The following is a 7529-nucleotide window of genomic DNA, read 5'->3' as shown; positions in this document are numbered from 1 at the left end:
TTCTAAAAAGGCTGAAGGATTTTCATCTAGTTTTTGATTTATCATGGATAGCTTAGAGTAGTTAAAAGGTTTGGCTCTGGTCCTCTGTAAGCCCTCTAATATACACATCTGAAAGTATTTTCTTTTCCACTCATCTATGGGATCACTAGCGTTCCAATTAGAGGTTTCAAGGGGCACGGCCTCTCTTCCTACTGAGAATGGGGATTTTGTCTCTTTCTCACTCTCTTTCCCCTTTTGACTGGCTTTCTTTTTTGAATGACTAGAGGAAATATGCTATTCATCTCCAAATTTCTCTGCTACCTGTAGGGCTGCCTGTTTCTCAGAAGCAGTGTAGGGTTTAAGAGTAACATAACATCCTTCCAGGAGAGTTTAAATAGTTGGGTTAAATAGTTGGAAGATCTCTATATATGTGTGAAGTTGGGGCTTGCCCAAAGCAAACTTCAGGATCTGAGGTTACACCGGCTTACATCCAGGCTACGCTCAAGGCGAGTGCAGGCTTGAAGATGGGTTGTTGCCCATCTAGAAAAGAGGGGAGAGACCTCTCCAAGAAAACACCAAATGGCAGATGATGCCGGCGCAAGAGGGGTGAAGGCCGGAGGCCCCAGGGGCCCTGGGATGGGGAATCATGGTGGCTTCCGCAGAGGTTTTGGCAGTGGCATGCGGGGCCAGGGTTGCGGCCATGGACAGGGCCAGGCCCAACACCATGGAGGTTGCGGAGGCAAGGCAGAGTATAAGGAGTGGATGACCGTCACCAAGCTGGGCCACCTAGTCAAGGACATGAAGATCAAGTCCCTGGAAGAGATCTATCTCTTCTCCCTGCCCATCAAGGAATCTGAGATCATTGACTTTTTCCTGGGGGCCACTCTCAAGGACAAGGTTTTGAAAATTAGGCTGGTGCAGAAGAAGACCCATGCCAACCAGCACACCAGGTTCACGGCATTTGTTGCCACTGGGGACTACAATGGCCACGTCAGTCTCAGTGTTAAGTGCTCCAAGGAGGTGGCCACTGCCATCCATGGGGCTATCATCCTGACCAAGCTCTCCATTGTCCCTGCATGCAGAGGCTACTGGGGGAACAAGATCAGCAAACCCCACACCCTCCCTTGCAAGGTGACAGGCTGCTGTGGCTCTGTGCTGGTGTTCCTCATCCCTGTGCCCAGGGGCACTGGCATTGTCTTGGCCCCTAGAAGCTACTCATGATGACTGGTATCGATGACTGCTACATCTCAGCCAGGGGCTGCACTGCCACCCTGGGCAATTTTGCCAAGGCCACCTTTGATGCCATCTCTAAGACCTACAGCTACCTGACCCCCAACCCCTGGAAGGAGACTATATTCACCAAGTCTCCCTATCAGGAATACACTGACCACTTCGTCAAGACCCACACCAGAGTCTCTGTGCAGAGGACCCAGGCTCCAGCTATGGCTACAACATAGGGTTTCTATACAAGAAAAATAAAGTGAATTGAGCCTGAAAGAAAAAAAAAAGAAAAGAGGAGAGGAGGAGTCCTTTAGTCTTACTCCTCCTTTCAGAGTGACCCATAGTTGAGACAAAGATAGAAAGGATCCCCCACTTCTCTTTCATCCCATCTCCTCAGGGTACCGGCAACCATGTAGATACCACCCATGGATGCAAGCATGACCTTCACCCATGGATCTAGAGGAGCTAGTCGGCAAGAGTAGTCACGTTTACCTGTATGAAGCCCTAGCTCTCCACCCTGTTGGTTTCCCAGACCCACATGGCCCATAAGGCTCCCAGGGTACCCCAGGGGCCCAGGAGAGATTGCACAGTAGATGAATTTGGGCGAGATCCTTTAATGGAGGGAGTGTCTTAACTGTATCCATACATCCTCTTACTACTGCCCAGGCAAAGTTATGAATTCCTAGAGAATGGGACCAATTGACTTCTAAACGTAAGATCCATTTCTCACTTAGATGCCAATGTAGCTGGATGCAGAAAAGATGTCTCAAAAGAATGTAAGAATCGAATGGCTGTCCTCCCTCTGATAGGGATAGCACTGAGGCTAAAATCTATCTTGCCAAGATGGCTTCCTCCCAGCTGCTGAAAGGGGAGATTTTCTGCTTACAAATAGGGCATGGGGTCTGATCACTGAGAGAGGGATGTAAGAGGGAAAGGAATCAGGGAACTAGAGGTTCTGGGCAAAGGGCTGACAAGGCTCCCCATGGAGAAGAATCCCACCCCAGTAGGTGGCACTGGAGTGCTTAAAATGTCAGAAAAAAACTGACTCCAAATTCTTTCCAAGCAGATGTTAGAAAGAAAAGTTTGAGGCTTAACAGGATGTCCCCAGAACATGCCTGCTAGCAGGAAAAAATTAACTTGTCCTATAGAGGAGCTGCTTAAATTCACTGGGGAGTGCTGAGCTCTTACATGGGGAAAAAAAATGGAACAGAGGGTATTCACTTGGGGTGAAATATCCTCACATACAGTGCCAGGAATGCCTATCACTGGGGGACAAAAAGGCCCTTACTAGGTGAAAGTTTAGACTGAAATCTTGAAATCCCCCCATCTCAAGGAAATCACAGAAGCAGCAATTTTTTAAAATTTACATTCTTGGTTACTAAGGCACTTGCTAACTTTACCCAACAAGATTATCTCCCCAGGCTGTAAAAATTCCCTCAACGTAGCATATAAAGAAGGAATAGGAGATATGATAGCTGTGAAAAGAAAATAAAGAAATTCAATAGAGAATTTCTTTATATAGAATTTCTCAATAGAGAAGTCTGGAAGTACTGGTGCTGACACCCTGATGGGCTGTCGGGGGCCAGAGGTTGTCCAGGGGCCTATAGCCTTGGCTAGATGCCTTCAGTTGCCCCATGACCTCCTTCCAAAGGAAACTGGATTGGAACAGAGCCAACAGTCCCACCATGTGAGGGCAATAGGGGACTGAGAAAGTCCTCTCCAGCAAGCCTGTCCCCTGAGTCTTGTAAGGATGGCAGCCACTCTAAAAGCTTTTAACTGGCTGACAGGCCCAGTGTTTTGTTTAGTTAAAAAAACTGAGGGCAAGAAGTCCCCAAACAAAAGTAAAGATTTGGAGGTCCATTCTACTCACCCTTTCAATGTTTCCTTTCCCTGCCAATGCACTCAAATGTTACAGTTTTGCCAGTGCACCACAATGTTACTGTTTTGCCAATGCACCTCAATGTAGCAGTTTCTCATTGCCAGGTATCACCTGCATTTCTTTGTTTCACAACTAAGAAAAGTAAGGAGCCTGGACTCAAAGGGTGAAGTTGGAGCGAAAGTTTAATAAGTGAAAGAAGAAAGCTCTCTGCTGTGGAGAGGGAGCCTGGAAGAGGGTTGCTGTTTTTACAGTTAAATGCAAAGGCTTTTATAAGAAACTGAAGAGGACTAGATGTCTCACTTGCATAAGATGCAAATTTCTGCTAGCTCCACCCCATCCTCCTAGTGTGCATGTGGGCTCTTAGCTTGAGCTATTCCATATTGCTTTGTTCCCCTTACTGTGCATGTGTCAGGGGATGGAATTTTCCATTGCAGGCATGACTGGGAAAGTCACCTGTGTAGCCTTTCTTATCTGTTCAGCTGTGGGCATGTCTTAGGCAAGCCCCTCTTTGCAAGTTCCCTTATCTGTACCTGCAGGCTGTTCTTTTGTTTAAAGAATTCAACCGAGGACCCACCCTAACTGCCTGACCAGTTTCTTCCTTTCTACTCTCTCACTAGTCTGAACAATGTGGTGAAATTCCCTCTCTATAAAATATACAATAAATGGGCCAGGCATGGTGGCACGCATCTCAGGAGGCTGAGATGGGAGGATTGCTTGAGCCCAGGAGGCAAGAGGCTGCAGTGAGCCAAGATTGCACCACTGCACTCCAGCCTGGGCGACAGAGCAAGACCCTGTCTCAAAAAAAAAAACCTAATTTCAATCATTCCCTCTGTTTGTAACTCACCTATGCCACTACTCAGAAAGGTACACGATGTTGCAAATTCCTGCGGGTGGAGGGGGGATTCTGCTCTGTAAGCCAGTGTTTCCTCACTGCTGGCTAGGGAATTCATCTCAAGGTGTTCACCATTCCACCATTTTCCAGCTTCTAAAATGCTGGTGTTATTGCGTCCGGAATTTAATGTTGGTGAGTTCTTGGTCTCGCTGACTTCAAGAATGAAGCTGCAGACCTTCACCGTGAGTGTTACAGCTCTTAAAGATGGTGTGTCGGGCCGGGCGCGGTGGCTCAAGCCTGTAATCCCAGCACTTTGGGAGGCCGAGATGGGCGGATCACAAGGTCAGGAAATCGAGACCATCCTAACATGGGCTAACATGGTGAAACCCCGTCTCCACTAAAAAATGCAAACAACTAGCCGGGCGAGGTGGCGGGCGCCTGTAGTCCCAGCTACTCGGGAGGCTGAGGCAGGAGAATGGCCTAAACCCGGGAGGCGGAGCTTGCAGTGAGCTGAGATCCGGCCACTGCACTCAGCCTGGGCGACAGAGCAAGACTCTGTCTCAAAAAAAAAAAAAAAAAAAAAAAAAGATGGTGTGTCTGGAGTTTGTTCCTTCAGATGTTCAGATGTGTCTGGAGTTTCTTCCTTCCAGTAGGTTCGTGGTCTCATTGACTTCAGGAGTGAAACCACAGACCTTCGCAGTGTTACAGCTCTTAAAGTTGGTGCAGGCCGGGCGCGGTGGTTCAAGCCTGTAATCCCAGCACTTTGGGAGGCCGAGACGGGCGGATCACGAGGTCAGGAGATCGAGACCATCCTGGCTAATGCGGTGAAACCCCGTCTCTACTAAAAATACAAAAAACTAGCTGGGCGAGGTGGCGGGCGCCTGTAGTCCCAGCTACTCAGGAGGCTGAGACAGGAGAATGGCGTAAACCCAGGAGGCGGAGCTTGCAGTGAGCTGAGATCCGGCCACTGCACTCCAGCCCGGGTGACACAGCGAGACTCCATCTCAAAAAAAAAAAAAAAAAAAAAAGTTGGTGCATCTGGAGTTGTTTCTCCTGGTGGGTTTGTGATCTCGATGACTTCAGGAATGAAGCCACGGCCCCTCGTGGTGAGTATTATAGTTCATAAAGGCAGTGTGGACCCAGAGTGAGCAGCAGCAAGATTTACTGTGAAGAGCAAAAGAACAAAGCTTCCACAGAGTGGAAGGCAATCCAAGCAGGTTGCCGCTGCTGACCCTGGTGGCCAGCTTTTATTCCCTTATTTGGCCCCGCCCACATCCTGCTGATTGGTCCGTTTTACAGAGAGCTGATTGGTCCATTTTACAGAGTGCTGATTGGTGCGTTTACAATCCTTTAGCTAGATACAGAGTGCTGAGTGGTGCATTTACAATCCTTTAGCTAGACACAGAGTGCTAATTGGTCCTTTTTTACAGAGTGCTGATTGGTGCATTTACAATCCTTTAGCTAGACAGAAAAGTTCTCCAAGTCCCCATTCATCCCAGGAAGTCCAGCTGGCTTCACCTCTCATAATTGTCTCCTCTCCTACCCTCATTGCTCTTGTGATTTTCTACTTTAGAAACAAATGGGCTGGATGCAGTGGTTCCTGCCTGTAATCCCAGTACTTTGGGAGGCCAAGGCTGGAGGATTACTTGAGGCCTGGAGTTTGATACCAGCCTGTAAAACATAGCAACACACCCATGGCTACCAAAAATTCAAAAATAACAAAGGAAACCCCTGTTATTGTGGTTTTAGAGGGGTTTGAGATGGAACATAGCTAACTGCTGGTATTAAAACCAACATTTTAAACCAGCCTCTTTCTTTGAGATGGAGTCTCACTCTGTCACCAGGCTGAACTGCAGTGGTGCAATCTCGGCTCATTGCAACCTCCACCTCCCAGATTCAAGTGATTCTCCTGCCTCAGCCTCCCAAGTAACTGGGACTACAGGCATGTGCCACCACACCCAGCTAATTTTTGTATTTTTAGCAGAGACAAGGTTTCACCATGTCGGCCAGGATAGTCTCGATCTCTTGACCTCGTGATCTGCCTGCCTTGGCCTCCCAAAGTTCTGGGATTACAAGTGTGAGCCACTGCGCCCAGCCTTAAACCAGCCTTTATGTACAATTTTATATTTCCTTTAAAATTTTTTTATTTAGTATAGTAGTATAATCATTTCCCTGTGTGATTAAATACGTAATGTTGACCAAAAGAGTCAAACTCTGTAAAATATTTGAAGAGATTTATTCTGAGTCAAATATGAGTGACCATGGCCTCAGGAGGGCCTGAGAACATGTGCCCAAGGTCAGGGTACAGCTTGGTTTTATACATTTTAGGGAGGCATGAGACATCAATCAAATACATTCAAGAAATACATTGGTTTGGTTCAGAAAGGTGGGACAATTCGAAGCAGGGTGGAGGGCTTCCAGGCTATAGGTAAATTTAAACATTTTCTGGTCGACAATTGATTGAGTTTGTCTAAAGACCTAGAATCAATAGAAAGGAATGTCTGGGTTGTGATAAGATGTGGCGGCTGGGCACGGTGGCTCATGCCTATAATCCCAGCATTTTGGGAGGCTGAGGCGGGCAGATCACCTGAGGTCAGGAGTTCGAGACCAGGCTGGCCAACATGGTGAAAACCTGTCTCTACTAAAAGTATAAAAATTAGCCAGGCGTGGTGGGTGCATGCCTGTAATCCCAACTACTCGGGTGACTGAGACAGGAGAATTGCTTGAGCCTGGGAGGCAGAGGATGCAGTGAGCTGAGATCACACCACTGTACTCCAGCCTGGGCGACAGAGTGACACTCTGTCTCAAAAAAAAAAAAAAAAAGTTGTGGAGACCAAAGTTTTATCATGCAGATGAAGCTTTTAGCTAGCAGGCTTCAGAGAATAGGTTGCAAAGTGTTTCTTTTCAGACTTAAAGTCTGTGTTGAGTTAATGCTGGAGAGGTATAATGAGGCATGTTTGATCCCCCACTTCACATCATAGCCTGAAACAGTCTCTGAGGTTACATTTCAAGAGCCCTGGTTGAGGAGGAAGTCCATTCAGATGGTTGGGGGGCCTTCTAATTTTATTTTTGGTTTACATTAATAAGCATCATTTCAGTTGCTACTTATAGTCCATTGTCCTTTTTTTCTTTTGAGGGGCACAGTGTCTGACTTGTTGCCCAGGCAGAGTACAGTGGTGTGATCACAGCTCACTGCATCCTTAAATTCCTGAGCTCAAGCCTGGCCTCCCAAGTAGCTGGGACTACAGGTGCATGCCCAGCCTTCATTGTCCTTTCTTAATAATTTCATGGACATTGGGCTTCTTTCTAGTTTTTCCCAGTTATAAATAATACTGTAATAAACATCTATGTGTAAGTATAAAACTGTCCTCATTTTAGGTTATGTGAACCCTGAATATCTGAGACAGGTCTCAGTTAATTTAGAAAGCTTATTTTGCCAAGGTTGAGGAGGTGCACCTGTGACACAGCCTCAGGAGGACCTGATGACATGTGCCCAATGTGCTCAGGCCACAGCTTGGTTTTATACATTTTAGGGACACATGAGACATCAATCAATATATGTAAGATGTACATTGGTTCCATCCACAAATGCAGGACAAATTGAAGCAAGGAGGGAGG

At 46.9% G+C, this 7529-nt stretch overlaps 1 pseudogene; it reads left to right on the top strand.

Moving 5' to 3' along the window:
- Window positions 1-558: 558 nt before the first annotated feature.
- On the top strand, window positions 559-1436 carry LOC126933139 (40S ribosomal protein S2-like; annotated as a pseudogene).
- The last annotated feature ends 6093 nt before the right edge of the window (window positions 1437-7529 follow it).

This window comes from Macaca thibetana, chromosome 12 (genome assembly GCF_024542745.1).
Source record: "Macaca thibetana thibetana isolate TM-01 chromosome 12, ASM2454274v1, whole genome shotgun sequence".
NCBI classification, from domain to species: Eukaryota; Metazoa; Chordata; class Mammalia; order Primates; family Cercopithecidae; genus Macaca; species Macaca thibetana.
This window is presented reverse-complemented; position numbering and strand designations above follow the sequence as displayed.